The sequence below is a fragment of the Meriones unguiculatus genome, chromosome 6, assembly GCF_030254825.1.
Source record: "Meriones unguiculatus strain TT.TT164.6M chromosome 6, Bangor_MerUng_6.1, whole genome shotgun sequence".
Lineage (NCBI taxonomy): Eukaryota > Metazoa > Chordata > Mammalia > Rodentia > Muridae > Meriones > Meriones unguiculatus.
In genome coordinates this window covers 40,016,224-40,034,123 of record NC_083354.1, presented here as the reverse complement: position 1 = coordinate 40,034,123, position 17,900 = coordinate 40,016,224, and positions in this window count along the sequence as shown.

Here is a 17,900-nt window from a genome sequence, read left to right as displayed (position 1 = left end):
TAAAAAACTAAACAGGCACAGTGAGGCATCTATTATCCCACCGTTGGGGAGGTGGAGAGAAGCAGATGCCAGGGGCATGAATGATTCCTGAGCTTGGTCTATGGCCTCCACATGCACAGGAGCTCACATGCATATGAATGGCCTCATACACAGAGAAAGGATACACCAGAAAGGACAAATAAACAGGTGCTTCCATCTTTATTAGGTGCTTGGCAGAATCCCACTGTTAAAAATTTTATACAAGAGAAGAGCTCAGTTCAAGTTGTAACTATGTGAATCTTGACCATGGGGAAATTTGACCCAAAATTCTGAGGCCACAGTCACTACTATTACGTTTCTCTGCATTCTTTGTCTCGACACTGAATAGTTCTCTTGTTGCCTGTAGCAGCTCCTGTGTTTTGAAGGAGCCCTGCGGTGGGGTGGTTGACTCTTTCTTGCTTGTTGAAAAACCTTTGCATTTGTTCCTTTCCCAGTCTTAGTGAATCTTCAAACACATTCCCATCCACAGTCTGGCCTGCTTTGTCCTCTGTAGCCAAGGCACTTCTCATTGCTCTACCCCAAACAGAAGCCGATATGCCCTGCGGCATCTGCAGCCTGTAGGATCTCTGGGTCCTACAGTGTACGTCACCACCTCCTTTTAGTAAGGGACTTTGGACAGATGATTCTTCTGCCTGTTTTCTACCTCACATAATATGAAAGACACAGAAATAACTGCCTCAGCAGGCCATGGTCTGTTTATAAAGTGCAGACTCACTCGGTTTATGATCCAAAGAAAGAATATCGGAATTCATAAAAGATTTAGCCGTGTTGTTCTCTTCATGTCCACATGTTTGCTTGTTTTGAGACACACACACAAAATGCTGCTCATATCTCTTGCTTAAATGTCCTAAGGCTGATTCATAAGAACACAATTTTATGATGTGAAGCATGGTTTAATATTTTATGCCCCTGAACTCCACACACACACACACACACACACACACACACACACACACACAAGGCTAACATTATAGACTGTTTTAATGTTCAGAATTATACCTTCCACTAAGTTCTCTCCCATCCCATCAGATAAATGAATTAAAAAAGGGGGGAATGACAGAAATTTGACTGTCAGGAGAACAAAAGTGGCATTAACTGTATTGCAAAGCTCAGACAGGCACACACTGTGCAGTGTATTCCAGTGAGCCGCCGCCTGATCCTGCCTTCTCTGCCATGCTCACATCTGAACAAAGGAAGAACGTGACGTGGTGGCCTTGGGCTTGTTGTGTTACCCACTGTCCTTGTAAAGATAAATGGAATATTTCTTTTAAGAATTTTTTGTCATATTGATATAATCTTAGTTCATTTTGGTTATATACCATAGTTAAATTATGTGAGTACATGAATACACACACACACACACACATAACACACACTTTCTCACTCATAGATATTCTTCTCAGTTCACTACGGTTTTATTTTTGAGATGGGTCTCACTATATAGCCCTAGCTGTCCTGGGACTTGCTATGTAGACCAGACTGGCCCTAAATTTAGAGGTCTGCCGGCCTCTGCCTCCTGAGTGCTGGGATTAAAGATGTGTGCCAGCACCCCTAGCTACCATTTATATTACTTTGTCTATTTTTCTCTCTACACATAATGATAGATATACATAAATATGTGTGCATGTGTGTATTTGAACATTGTGTGTGTATATACATATGTGTGTATGTGAATGTGTAGATACACATATGTTAAATAAACTGATTAGCCTACGATTGATCCATAATTCTCTGTTTCTCCTGCTTCATTGGATGTATGCTCATGTAGACCATTACATCATCTCCACAAAGAGACCGGTGAGGCTGTGAAGTGGTGCTGAGGGATGGACTGTCGGTGCACTTCCATTATGTGATATGGGAGAAAGAATTAGGAATGCGAGCACCCTTGCCTAGACTCTAGCGCAGAAGCAGTGAAATCAAAGCACGGTGGCTTCTCTATACCAAGAAGATGGTGTGCAACACCATTTGTTTTCTTTACAAACTGTAGTGGAGCTACTCTGTGCCTGTTATTGTTGTTATCTGTTACAAGCTGCCTGTTCTGTAAAGGTGTGAACCTTTAGAAGCAAGACTCTCAACAGAGGCACAATCTGATCCTTCTTGATAAAGACATTTGGGGTTGGTAAGGCAGAGAATAGGAAAGGAGTTGTCTTGCACGTGCGTTTGATTTAGAACACAAGGAACACAATACTGCAACAGTTAAACCATCTTTTTTTTTTTTAAGTTTTAAGTTGACTTCTTTCCATAACCAGTCCTTATTATAATTATGCAAGGTATTGTTAAGAAGGAAAGAGCAAAAAGGAAATGGAGGAAGAGGAGGAATAAGGGGGAGGCGAAAGGAGAATCAAAATAATTAACATTGGGCTAAAGAAACAGCGCGTGCCAAACAAGCGTGATCCCCAGCAGCTGTGGAAAAAAGCCCGGTGCCTGCGCAGAACTGTATTGGTTTAGTAAAGTGGCAGTTGTAGGAATCTCAGTCCTGCAGAAAGCAGGACAGGTGACCAAGGAACACCGACAGCATGAAACACTGTCTTCCTCAGGGAAGAACACAGCTATGGGATATCCAGGGCCAAACGGTCAGCCCTTAAAACACACATATAAGGAAGACTGTACAGACTGAGTGAGTTGTATGTGTATTTAGGGGAAAGTATGTACCAATAGCTGATGAGAAAGAGGCCATGGATTTGAGAGATCAAGGAGAGGAATATATGGGAATGTTTGGAATGGGGAGGAAAGGGAAGGGAGAATAATATTGTTATAATCTCAATAATAAAAGAAATCTTATTTAAAAGCTGGGTCTTTGGAATGTGCCTGCAATCTCAGTGCCAAGGAAGTGGAGGCAGAGAAAACTCTGGGAGACTTTCAGTGAGGCAGTGGATGTAGAAGGCGGGGAGTGGGTGGAAGCTTAAAAAGGGGGGAGGGGATAGGAGAGTAAATTGGAGGTTGGGAGGATAAATAATACAATGAACTCTGGAAGAGACATAGTGAAACCTACTATTTTATAAAGTTTCTTAAAAATACATTTTATTTTGCCTGAAAACGCTACCTAGAGTTCATTTTTAAAGTCATCTAATATTGTTTTATACAAAATCATGGTCGTTCTGTTTGGGAAAGGTTGACTTTAGAAACATTCACCCCAACAAATTTTATCACCTGTCTAGACAGTGGCCCCTAGTCAGTAAGCCATGATTTACAACCTGCAGGATCTTCTGGAGTGGCTACTGAGTATCTCTGCGATGGCTAGCGTCTTTGTGCTGGCATTTGTAGAACTGCCGATACCTTAGGTTTTCAAAGGAGCCCCTGAAATCCCTCACTCCAAATGAAAGGCTGCTGTTCCGGATGAGCACTGCCCAGATTTGAACAGCTTAGTTTAAAACACAAAAGCAGAAGTGGAAGAAAGAAAAAAAATGAGAGCTAAAGGTTAGTGGGTAACATTTTGTTATTGCAAAAGTGGATCCAGTTAGTCGTACATTTCTCAGTGCACTCTCCCTGTCTGCTATGCCTGTTTTGAGGGTTTCGTTAAAACCAAGAGTGACCCCACAATGCGCGAAGTGTGATTTGCTGTACTGATCATGGCAAACTGATTAGTCTTTGCTCTCCAGGGTTTATTGGTGACCTTTCACTGAATACTTGGATTAGGGAGCCAGGCTTGCCCTTTATGCTTTTTATTAAGTAGTAACATGAAAATAAATGGATAAAAATATGGTTAATTGGAGTTACCCATAGGGGGTCAGTGTTTTCCCCCAAAGCCATTGACAGTCAAACAAAAACTCTAATGCAAGGCATGGTGTCCCTCTTCCAGGTTTGTCGGCCTGTGTTATGCCAAAAGATGCCCTCCAAATATTACATACAGGTGACTGTCATTGCTCCTGGTTCCTGTCCAAACCTGATAGAGAGTGGCAATGTAGCTACATTTGGAAGTTGAGCTACAGAGAGCGACAACTGGGTCTGTGTGTCTGATAGAGCTGAAGATATGCATTGAGCGGGCGGGCTTCAAGACACAAGTGCCTCATGACCAACAAGTGATTCTGAGCACTCTGGACCGCCTCAGAAATGGCCCACCACATTCCAGGGTAAATGCCTCACTCAGACACTGCCCAGCTCTGAGTTCCCACAGAGCTATAAAAGGTTCACAACTGTTGTGAATAAAGAAAGCATTGTGGAATGCAGTCTCAGAACCAAATGTGGTATTATGTGTGATTTGGGATGAAACATCTGAACAGGTGCCAATGGGGCTGATTCCACGACCATCAGTCAGCAGGACTCTTAGCTGAGATCTGAAGGTCCTTGACAGACAGAGAGGAGTTTACAGCTGTCAGACAGTCTGGTATTTGAAGCTTCGTGCCATGACTTCTTGCTAATTGGCTCTGAGGGCTCTGAGATGCCTTGAGGGTTTGCTATCAGGTAGCATGCTCACATCTCTTCTGTTGAGTGCTTTATCAAGATGAGCTGACTGATCTTCATGAAGGTGGCCTACAAGATATGGACCAAGTAGCAACCACTTTCTGTCAGCTCAAGAGAAAGCAATACTTAAGCACTGGACAGCATGGTAACTATGATACAACCAAAATGTGACTGATTTTGATAGGGTCATACACATGTTCATCCATGGATTCATATCATTGGGCAAGTTCATATGTTAGGGGCGAACGTAAATTCTGAGCTTGGAGACAAAGCTTGACACCGTGACACTACCACACAATACAGGAAATTTATACACTCAAAAACTGAATAAAAAGAGATATACAAAAGGCACATTAAAACACGTAGGGACTTAAAAGACAGGTTTCAAGTTGTAATCTTTGCCTTCAGTTTTAAGTGGAATTACAAATTTTCTCAGTGGTGGCCATGTGTGTTCCCGTGAGATAGGAAGGTAAGAGGAACCTCAAGAGTCAGGAATGGTTAGAGTCATCATATGAATTTTACTTTTGCTTCACTTATTGTATTGTGCTTATTGAATCTCCTCTTCAGGCATTGTGTTTATTGATTAGAATATGTTGAACCATCTTTGTAAGCCTAGAATGAAGTCAACTTGATTACAATGTGAGCTTTTTGATGTTATGAATTCAAGGGTCTTTTGTACTTATATTCATTATTCAGAGCTTTCTCTCTCTCTCTCTCTTTTAGTTTTTGGTGTCAGAGCAATAATGGCTTTGTAGATGAGCAAGAAAGTATTCTTTCTCTTTGAGAAAGAGATGTTAGTTCTGATGTTAGTTCTTCTATGGTCTGATCTTGGGCCTGTCTTTGTTTTGGTTTGTTTTGGTCTTTATCATGGCTTTAGTCACATCACTCTGCCTTTTGTATAAGCTATTCATTGAACTTTGGAAGGGCACATGTATCAACAAATTCTTCCATTTCCCTCAAATTATTGGAATTTTCAAGATCATCTTTAATAATTTTGTAGATTTTGGTGGTATCTGTTCTTTATGCCTCTCATTTATCTCTAATAATATCTTTTTTTCTTCCTTTTGGTTAGCTAAGATAAGAGGTTTTCTGTCTTGAATATTCTTTAGTTCCCCAAACAGGATTGTTTATCTGGGACAATAGGCCAATAGTAATTTGAATTTCTGAACTGGACAAGAATCTTCATGTGTGTCTGTGTGTCTGTGTGTCCGTCTGTCTGCCTGCCTGTTTCTCTATCTCATTTTTTGAGACAGAGTTTCTCCCCTGACTTGGAACTTGTTGATGCAGACTGTCTGGCTAGTGAGCCCCTGTGCCACTCCCCAGTCCCAGTGTGATTACCAGCACTGGCATTACAAGCCTGTGTTGCTACACCCAGTGTTCTATGTAGCTTTAGATATCTGTACTCAGGGCCACTTGCTTTTATATCAAGCAGTTTAATCACTGAGCTGTCTCCCCATCCTTACACCAGAATCTTATGAAAAAAATGTAGGAACAATTTGACAACTGCCTTTACCACTACTTATTTGGGTGTTAGTACATTATAATCTCACCAGCACATCCCCACATCCACCTCTGTTCCCCAAGAACTGTACATATCATCTCCATCATATATTCAACAATCTCAACCCTGGAATGTAAAAATAGCAACAACAACAAAACCAGTGTATTATTTGCTAACATTCCATGGAACAGTAGTTGGGGCAGAGACAGCAAGGTAGATTTCTTGCCTATAAAGCTGACTGAGTTTAAGGAAGTGTCTACATTTAGCCAAATCTCAGATTGGACCAGAATGTTCCAGATGGACTTGCCACTCAAAGTCTCTGTAAATGTTCTTGTTCTGCCTTTAGCTCACCCTTCCTCAGACAAAGGAACCAATCTCCAAAGAAGAGAGAGCAGAAACTGCTTGAATTCCTAGGGCCTGGATCAGAAGTTCTGGAATGCCACTTTTTTTTTTAATGATCAAAGAAAGACAGGATGCTATAGCCCTTCTATAAAGGGTGGTATTTACATCAGGATCAAAAGGAATTGTCCTAAACTATCTGGGGATTGTCTATTTAAATGCTCACTTTAAAAATATTACTCTCATAAATCACAGTTGGCACATTTCCAAACAAAGCTCAAGTCTCTGTCCTCAGGTGGTGTCCCAAGTTAATCTTTTCATAGTGTACTAATTTTCCAGAGCCTCCATAGCAGCATACTGCAAACTTGGCTGTTTATAATGACATCACTTTATTCTCTAATAATCTGGAGGCAGGAAAATATAGACTCAAGGTCTTGGAAGATTATCTCTAAGGCTCTAAGGGAGAAGATGTTTCATAATTGCCTTAGGGTTTTTCAGCTGACAGACACATCCCTCCAAATTTTTTCTCCATCTTCACAAAGCTACCCCACTCATCTCTGTATCCACATATCCTCCACTGGTTAGAGACAGCAATCTTGTTGGACTGCAATCTAGCCTAAAGGCTCAATCTAGTTTGAGTACATCTACAAAGATGCTATTTACAAGGAAAGCTACAGCTACATTCTTAGGTGCTGGGATTTAGAAAGATTTTTTGTTTTGGAGGAGACCCTAATTCAACCTATTATAAATATGACCAACAAAAGGGGCATTAAGATGTTAGCATCTTCTACAACTGAAAATATTCTCACACATGCACCCACAATGGTCACAATTTTTGGTTGTTGTTGATGATGCTCTTCTTATTCTTCCTCTTCTTCTTTATAAAGTTGCTCTTAGAATTGGGATGGTGGGATCTCATATTTCATAGCATTTAGCTATACCTATATACCATTTAGCTATACAGGTATTTAGAAATACCTAATAAAGGTACTTGGTTCTGATCAAGTGCCTTGTGGGTTCATATGTAACAAGAAGAATGGATCTACCCAACCCCCAATGCAAAGATGCATAAATGAACACATACAAAATTCTGCACAGTTGAAGTTGTGCAGGAAGGCCAATCAAAAGCTTTACATTCAGAGATGCCCCATAGATTATAAATTAAGACTTTCAGCTTTGCTGTCTGACATTATCTTGAAAGTATGTCTTGTTAACACTTTGTGCTGATAATTACCCCAGTTCTATTACACTTGTATGTGCAAACCTTATAAAATGTGATGCTTTGTATCTATATTGTGAAATGATTAACTCAAGTTCATTGATCATCTTTTATATCACTTTGGCATATAGTTACATTCCAAGGGCTATATAAATGCATTCACATTTTAAATATCCCCTTGCCTGCTTTGTTTTGTAGGTGGAATATATTTATTGAAGAAATTCTAAAGGACATGAAAACCTATATGAAAGAGAAAACCAATGCCATGTAATTCAACTCAATTACCTAAATATCACCTGTTTTATTTAACTTTATATTTTTCTCTAGTCTTTGACTGTATACACAGTACTGTGGTTTGAATTTTGTCTCTAAGTAAGGCTAAAATGTATTTTAAGAGGCAATTGGGTCAAAATGGACTAATACATTCAGTGTTTCCATTTTTGTTTTTTATATAGATATAGCAGATTGGCCCAAAAGGCAGCAAACCATAGCCTGCAAGTCAATCAGGTAATTCTGGCCCAGTCTTTGTTTTAATGAGTGAAATTTCACTGGAACACAGATTTTTTTTTTAACGTATCGTATTAGGTTGATTTCTATAAAGCAAGCTCACCTCATACTGTTCACTTTACTACTTGCTTTCCCGGAATTCACAGTGAGCCAATGCTCAAAGGTAGATGGAGTCATCTCCACATGTGCCTCATTCTGCACTAATGCTGAGGTTCCCCCAGAATCAGTCCACTGTGGATTCTGATGTCCACTACCTGGATAGCTAGACCAAAGTATGTTAGGACGAATAGGAGCTGAGTCCAGGCAATTCCTCTTTACCTCAGAATATTGATTCATCAAACATTTGCAGTTATTCTGAGACCTGCAAACACGAAATTGGAGTAGATTGGGTTCCATGGGCTTCAGGGATTTGTCCTACACATCATGCTGAAATAGGCAATCTCAGTAGCAGGGACCAAAGTTGTGTATTTTCAGACCTAAAACTATTTGGTATCTGGCCCACTGTTTTACATGAAAGTTTGTTGACTAATAAATTCAAATGTAAATTCCTTCTGAAAGGAATCCAAGGGGCTGGGAAGGAAGGTTAGTGAGTAAGAATGCTTGTTGTGCAAACATGAGGTGCAGAGTCCAAATCCCCAGCATCCACATAAAAGCCGAGCATGACTGGATGTGTCCACATCATCTGCACTGCAGGTAGACAGAGGTAGGTCCTCTGAGCTCACTTGCCATCCGGCCTAGCTGAACCAACAAGCTTCAAGTACAGTGAGAGACCCTGCCTCAAATAAGAAGGAAGGCCATAGAGGAGGAAATCCTATGCCCTCTTCATTAGTCATGTGCATTACACACACACACACACACACACACACACACAGGAACGCGAGTCTGCTTCATTCATCTGGTTCTAATGATGTAATTGTCTTTGCTGAATGATATCACATATGCTCACTACTCCCATAAATTTTATTATCAGCCTTGTTTTTCACTGAACACATCACAAATATCTGTGAATCTGCTGGATCAATGGTGCATCTTGGTTTATGTCTAGTATTTCAGCATTCATGGGAGAAAAGAAAGTATGCATGCTGCCAGATGAAGTGGTATACACTAGGTATGGAGAAAAGATTGTATTATAATCACAAAGATCTTTCTAATCTCGAATTTACATGTGAGGAAACTGAGTTGCACAGTAACTAAAATTAGTTCCTTGGTTCTCATTCCTTTAGGCCCAGGTCCTTTCTTTCTTCCTTCCCTCCCTTCCTCCCTTCCTTCCTCCTTCCCTCTCTTTACTGAACTCTTTGTCTCCATTTTTTTTCTAGAAGACAGTGGGATATATGACATGAAAACAACATACATGAACCCCTTCTATTCCTGATTTCCTTCACTCCTTTCTTGCTTCCTTCCTTCCTACTTCTTTTCTTTGTATGACACTGGGGATTGAATCGAAGGCTTCTTGCATACTAGGCAAACTCCACCAGTGAGCTGAATGAACTACAACGCCAGTCCACGTGAGTTGTTTACTGTAGGACATCTCTTCAGAAGTGCACTCTGTAACTCAAAATGGTCTCTCACTCACTGGGTAGGACACATCTTGCTAGAACTTGCTGAGATCTTCCTGCTTCTACCTCCCAAGTGCTGAGATTATATGCATGAAACACTAAATTGTTTCAAAAGTGAAATTATGTCACTCAATATCGCCATATTTCTTGCATGTGGATATGCATGTTTATATATGTGGGTGTGCGTGGACATATGTATGTCCAGAGGTCAGAGGATAACCATGGCTGTTGTTCCATAGGTAACTATATATGTCAGTATGTCTTTGCTGGATTTTTTTTTGTCAACTTGGCACAACTTGGGAAGAGGGACTCTTGTTTGAGAAAATGCCTCTATATAGTTTTGAGGAAGTTTCTTGATTGGGGATTAATATGGTTGGGACTCTCTCACTATCATTTGTGCTACCTCTGGGCTGCTGGTCCTGAGTGCTCTAGAAGGCAGAATGAGAAAGCCATGGGGGTGGTGGCCACGTCAATAAGGAGCACTCATCCACAGCCTATGTGTCAGCTGCTGTCTTCAGGATCTCCGGGTTCTGCATGAGTTCCTGCCCTCACTGCTTTCGGTGGTGGACTATAATATGAAGGTGTGAGGGTGATATAAACCCTTTGCTCCCCAAGTGGTTTATGGTCCTTATTTTTATATCACAGCACTAGAAACCTTAACTATGATACTGTCTGATATTAGATCTCTCACTGGCCTCAACTCCCAAGCAAGGCCAAAGGATCCACTTCTTTCTGCCTTTCCATTTCTAGGGTTGCAGGCATATGCCATCATATCTAGCTTTTCGGTGTGGGTTTTGGAGATTGGATCATGTCCCCATGCTTATATGACAAGTACTTTGCAGACTGAGCAGTCTCCCCCTAATGTCATATTTCTTAATTGGTACCATCAGGGCTTTTTCCCAAAAATATAAAATCTACTTATTTTATTACTGATTCAATGCTGATTGGAGAATCACTGTTATATGATTCTGCTAGTTTGAAAATATACAAAGACGAAAGCACAATCCCTGAATTATTCAACAGAATTTCCAGAGAATCAATAATTCAGTATATTTTCCAGTAGGGGGTGGGGTGGCCAAAGGCCATTAGTGCTTGAAAGATCTGAGTTCAGCCACAGCCAATTTGACATTCAAACGGTCTGATATTTAGAAATTCCAGCTGTTAATCTTGACAAGTATGTATGTGAAAACACATGCTTGTTTAAAGTGATATAGCTGCGTCTTGGTCTCTGCAGACCTATTTCCCTGTGCTACAACATATTAAAATGAGCTCAATGACCTTGGAGAAACAACTATTCTCAGAGCAGGCATTTGCACACCAACAAACCTCAATAAAATCAATGATGACCAAGCACTCTTTGATTCCAACGCCATTAGTAAGCTTGTCCTTTTATTTCTGCCTGAACAACAAGACACTATTCTTAATACCGGCTAGTGGTTTTGAATGCAGAATAGGCGGTCGTGTTTGCTAAGAGTGCAGAGATGAAGGTGTCTGGTTCACCATCTCAGGTTTTTAGGTCCAGGCTTACTATAGTTGGGAGAGGTGCACTTGGGCAAATGATGGTCTGAAGAAATAGGGCAGAACAAGGTTGATGGTCTTGGCTCACTTCTGGAGCACCTAAGGTTGATGGCAGTTAACTCAGCAGCACTTCCCTCTCAGTACATGGCACAGGATCACCACAAGGTCTGCCAAGGGGAAGAAAACAAAAAGAATGAGGCTTTTGGTCGGATAGCCTGAGTAATTGGTGCATGACTGATCCTCCTGAGGTAGAGGGTGTGTTGAACTGCTTTGCAAGGCTCCAGTAGCAGGGGAGGCAAGTTGTACTTTGTCAAAAGAGGCCCTTCTCTGAGAAGAAGAGGGATTGGGAAGGAAGAGGGCATGGGGGCACTACTGGGAGGAGAGGAGAGAGGGGCTGACATAAGGCTGTAAAGTGATTAAATAAATAAAAATTTAAAAAGGAGGAGAGATTTCAAATCTGAACCTGATTCTTCTGAACAGCAATGACTATTGGTGGAGAATCTAATCCTTCTCAGGAAACTTCTCATCTCTAGCTTGGGTAGAAACCCTACCTCCAAGGTCCAGAGTACTAGCATACTGTTCCCTGGTTCCCAGAAAACCTTGATATTCTACTTATGCTCCTCATTCTTAGGGCATAGAAAGCCTGTTTTTAAGAGAGTTCTTTTCAAGGCAACATATAGGAAATTATCTGTTACTTCCATCCTGAAAACTTATCCAGGTCTTTGTGTAGCTCTCCCTGCTGACTCTAAACACACTTTATTATCACCGATTAGAATTGCCACCAATCCTTGGGATTTCAAAAGTCACCAAGGAAACCAGGTTTAGTGACCATAATATGTGAGACAGCAGATGTAACCATTGCCTTGACTTTGCAACTTTTTCAGAGTATGCCTCTGTGCCTTGCTGTTCCTAGACCTTCTGAATTCACTTGTTTATCTTTGTTGATTGTTAAGCATCCAAAACTCTTTGTGAGGGCAAGCAGAGCATACACTAATTCCCCAAACACATATAAAATTACCATAGGCAGGAGGAATCTGGGACACTATATTCACTTTCTAAGTTGGTTGCTGTTACTGTGATAAAACACTGACAAAAAAAAAAAGAAAGAAAGAAAGAAAAGAAAAACCACTGGAAAGAAAGGATTTATTTCATATCACAGTTTGCAGCTAATTCATCATTGAGGGAAGTCAGGACGAGAACTGAGACAAAGACTTTAGAGGAACGCTGCTTACTGGCTCCACCATGACTCGATCAGTTTGCTTTCTACTCTAACCAAGGGCCACCTGCCCAGGGGTGCCATCAAACTTGGTGGACTGGGCCCTCCCATGTCAATCATCACTCAAGATGGACCCACATGCCAGTGTGATGGAGACAATGTTCCCTCTTCCCGAGTGACTCTAGTTTGTCTCAAACTGACAAAAACTATCCAGCAACCCACCTTTGTCCGCAGCAGTGATGTTTATTATTACTATTATTTATTGATTTGCTTGCATGGCAGGCAGGATAACTTTCTGGATCTGCTCTCCTCTTTCACCATGTGGGTCCTGAGCATCAAATTCAGATTTGTAGTCTTGGTTGCAAGAACCATTATCATTTTGCTCTGACTGAGGGAGGAGGGAAGAACTGACACCTTACATACCTAAAGATACAAGGCCAGTTCATTCAAGTCCCCAAAGAAACCGTCTTTCCTCTTGATTGGTTCATGAAATGCAACTATCTTGCCAAAGAAGCTTTCATTATCATTGGCCTGGAGTAGGAAAGTGGGGAAGGGGAGAAAAAATGGAGAGGAGAGAGCAAGGAATACACAAAGGCTGCTGAGATTCCAAAGCAGCAAAGACTGCATTGCCACACATCCTGTGATGTAGTAAGAGCTTGGAAGGTGTCTGCCAAACACATTCACTTATAGAGTACATCTTATCTGACACAGAGGAAAAATAATTCTCCAGGACTTTAAATACATGGATGACTTCATTCAAGAACTCAGAGATAAAGTGAAAATTTCAATTTTTTGCGGAATGATTTGTTTGTGGTCTCAAAAAGTCCATTTTCCCCATTGACTGACCCTATTTTCAGATAGAATCATCACACATCCAAGAGCAATTGCCTAAACTGTGAGTCACAGCCATGCTTGTGTAGCAGCTTCTTCTTTCAACTCAGAAACTGAACTAACACCTTTATCGTAATTACAGGGGCTCTGCCTGCTCACCAAACAACCAGAACTCATTTTTCTCATCAAGAAATAAAATGACTGACCACCCATGCCACTGAAGTGAAAGACTAGAAAAAAGGTAGAAAAACTACAGAGTGAGAAAATATAGCTCACAGGAATCCAAAAGTAAAGTTTTCTGAATTTCATCAGCTTGGACTATTTTGTTTTGCCCTCTCATCCTGCATTCATTTTGGATATCTATGTTGGAGCCATGTTTCCAAAGCACAGTTCATATCACATATGGCATAAGTTAGAAGTTGTCTCCCATTTTTGTCCCACTGGGAGTGAATTGCAAAGATAGTGTTTTAATTGGCTTCTAGAAGACTGGTATGATTTCCCTAGAAGTGATGAGGCCATAGCAGTGATAATTCAAGGAAAAGACACAGTGTGAAAGGACAGGACACAAGGAGTTTGAGAAACAGCAAGTAGCTCTTTATTGTTGAGGCACAGGGATTCACCAGCCAAGCTAATGCTATAAAAGAAAAAAGTGAGAGAGAGCCAATATTGATAATGGAGAGACATGATAGGAAAATAGAGATGGTAGATATAGATGAATAAAATGATATGTAGTTGATAAAGGATAGCTGATGGATTGATGATAGATTCATGAGATAGACATAGATGACTTATAGGTAGATGATAGATGAGATAGATATGGGTACTCAATCATAGCAAAAAAGGTGATTGCTAGATTAATAGATACATAGATAGAAACATAGATAGACATACAGACAGTCCAATTTAAAGCAGATGGAAGAAGAGAGAAGGGAAAATGGAGAAGGTAGAAGTAAAGCATACCTGTTACCTTTCTATTTCTGTGATGAAATGCCATGGCCAAAAACAACGTATAGAATAGTTTATTATGGGTTACAATTCTGGAGGGCTATAGCCCAGAGTGGCTGGGAAGATGTGGTATGCCATCAGGAACAGGAAGCTGGATGGTCACATTTTCATCCATATACAAGAAGAAGCAGAGAGTGAACAGAAAGTGGGTCCAGGCTATAAACCCTCAAAAGCCACCCCAATAACATTTCCTCTAACAATGCCATGCCTTCTAAAGGTTTCAAAATCTTTTCAAACCACACTACTGGCTATGTACCAAGTGCTTAAATCCATGAATGGATGTTCATTGCCTTTATTTAACTCTGTCCTCTTTAGGTGACATAGGTAGTCAGATTTATTAGAAACTTTGGATCATGTTGTTGGGGGAAAAAGACATTTAAAAATAACTTTCTAGTCTGCTTTTGTAGTTGTATTTGGAATACAACATCTAATATTATCCAATATACATGAATCTCAACCAAGTATTAGAGTTCTTGTAGAGGGTCCATTAACCAAAAACTCAGGTTCACTCTGACCCCAACATTTTCTGAAGCTCATTCTATCTGAATCAGAGCAAGACATGTCCTTATCCATCTTCATCAACATTCAACTTCACCAACATCTTCTCCTTCCTTGGTTTGACCAACAGCAACCACACTGTTCTTTCCGGGTGTGACAGTTGAAACTGTCAACTTGATAGGAGTTGCCTAGGAGAAGCATATCTGGTCATGTCTTGCAGGAAGTTTCTAGGTTAGGCTGGCCAAAATGAGAAGACTAATGCTGAATGTTGATGCCATCATTATATCAGCTGGAATTCTGAGCTGATTAAAAAAAGATGGGGAGCTGAGCACCAGAATTCATCCTATGCTTCCTGTCTGTGGATACCATGTGACCAGCTGCTTCCTGACTTGGATACCATGTGAACAGTGCTGCCTCATGCTCCTGCTGCTGTGCCTTCCTGACACAATGGACCATATTCTTACACTGTGAGACAAAACAAGCCCTTTCTTATTTTATATGCTTTTGTCAGAATATTTGTCATAACAACCATTATAATAGAATTGGAAAAATTAGGGCACATATGATGTTCCCTAGAGCCCTTCACTCTCTAGTACCTCTCACTGGAGATATTTTTTTCTTGACCTTTTCAGGACTGGCTTTCACCTAATAAAATTCTTCCACAGACACCAAAATGTGAGTAAGGAAATATTCTTATGGCTGTACCATACAGTTTTTAGTACTGTTGCTCTATAGTATGGCTTGAGATCAGAGATGGAGATCCCTCTAGAAGATCTTTTATTGTAAAGGATTGTTTTAGCGACTCTGGATTTCTTGTTATTCCATATGAACTTGAGAATTTTTCTTTCAAGGTCTGCAAAGAATTGTGTTGGTAATTTGACAGAATTGCATTGAACCTGTAGATTGCTTTTGGTAAGATGGCCATTTTTACTATGTTAATCCTGCCAAGCCATGAGCATGGGAGAGCTTTTCATCTTCTTCTAATTCTTTCTTCAGAGAGTTGAAATTTTTTTTTCATACAAGTCTTTGACTTGCTTGGTTAGGGTTACACCAAGGTAATAAAAACTGCATGATACTGGCATAGAAACAGAATGGTGGATCAATAGAATTGAATAGAAGGTCCAGAAATAAACCCACATACTTATGGACACCTGATCTTTGACAAAGATGCCAAAACCATACAATGGAAAAAAGATAGCATATTAAACAAATGGTGCTAGTCTAACTGGATGTCTACACGTAGAAAAATGCAAATAGATCTATATTTATCACCCTGCACAAAACTAAAGTCCAAGTGGATCAAAGACCTCAATATAAAACCAGACACACTAAACTTGTTAGAAGAAAAAGTGGGGAAGAGCCTTGAACTCATTGGCACAGGAGGCAACTTCCTGAATAGAATAGCAACAGCACAGGCTCTAAGAGCAACAATAAACAAATGGGACCTTATGAAACTGAAAAGCTTCTATAAAGCAAAGGACACTGTCATCAAAACAAAACGACTGCCTACAGATTGGGAAAGGATCTTCATCAACCCTACATCTGACAGAGGGCTAATATCCAGTATATATAATGAACTCAAGAAGTTAAACAGCAACAAATCAAGTAAAACAATTAAAAAATGGGGTACAGAGCTAAATAATAGCAAAGGAACACTTAAAGAAATGTTCAGGTCTTTAGTCATCAGGGAAATGCAAATCAAAACAACTCTGAGATTTCACCTTACATCCATTAGAATGGCTAAGATCAAGAACTCAAGTGACAACACATGCTGAAGAGGATGTGGAGAAAGGGGAACCCTCCTCCACTGCTGGTGGGAATGTAAACTTGTACAACTGCTTTGGAAATCAATTTGGTGCTTTCTCAAACAATTAGGAATAGCTCTTCCTCAAGATCCAACTATACCACTCCTAGGCATATATCCAAAAGATGCTCAAGTATACAACAATGACATTTGTTCAACCATGTTTGTAGCAGCTTTATTCATAATAGCCAGAAGCTGGAAACAGCCCAGATGCCCCTCAGTTGAGGAATGGATACAGAAATTGTGGTACATCTACAAAATGGAATATTGCTCAGCAATAAAAAAACAAGGAAATCATGAAATTTGCAGGTAAGTGTTGGGAACTGGAAGAGATCCTGAGTGAGGTAACCCAGAAGCAGAAAGACACACAGGGTATATAATTACTCATAAGTGGATATTAGACATATAGTATAAGATAAACATACTAGAATCTGTACACCTAAGGAAGCTGATCAAGAAGGAGGACTCTGGCTAAGATGTTCAATTCTCATTCAGAAAGGCAAAGAGGATGGACATTGGAGGAGAGAGAAAACAGAGAACAGGACGGGAGCCTACCACAGAGGGCCTCTGAAGGTTCTACCCTGCAGGGTATCGAGGCAGATGCTGAGACTCATGGCCAAACTTTGGGCAGAGTGCAGGGAATCTTATGAAAGAAGTGGGAGATAGTAGGACCTGGAGAGGATGGGAGTTTCACAAGGAGAGCAACAGATCCAAAAAGTCTGGGCACAGGGGTCTTTTCTGAGACTGATATTCCAGCCAAGGACCACTCATGGAGATGGCCTGGAACCTCTGCACAGAGGTAGCCCATGGCAGTTCAGTGTCCAAGTGGGTTCCATAATAATGGGGACAGGGACTGTCTCTGACAGGAACTGATTGGCTTGTTCTTGATCACCTCCCCTTGAGGCAGGAGCAGGCTTTCCAGGCCACAGAGGAAGATAATGCAACCACTCCTGATGAGACCTGATAGACTAGGATCAGAGGGAAGGGGAGGAGGACCTCCCTTATCAGTGGACGGGGGGGTACAGGTGGGTAAGAGGGGGGAAAGGTGGGATTGAGAGGGGAAGAGGGAGGGAGCTACAGGTGGAATCAAAGTGAATAAACTAATTAATTAATTAATTTTAAAAAAGAGATCTATGCCCATATTTATGGTAATTTTGGTGAATGGGAAAATTCCCCCCAAAAGCAATAGGTTACAAAAGTTAGGAACCACAGATAATTTAACAGAACTGTAGTTAGTTCCTGAGGGCTGCCATTTCAAATGACTATAAGCTTAGCAGCCGCAACAATGCTCCTTCTCTCTGTCTGCTAGAACCCTGCGTTAGTTTTTCTTCCATTGCCATGAAGAGGCAACAGAACAGTACTTATGAGAGCCATTCTCAATCAAACTACCACAAACCTGGAAATCTCAAAACAAGGAATGTAGAGGGTGTCCTTCCCTTCAGTTGGTTTCTAAAGGACAGTTCGTC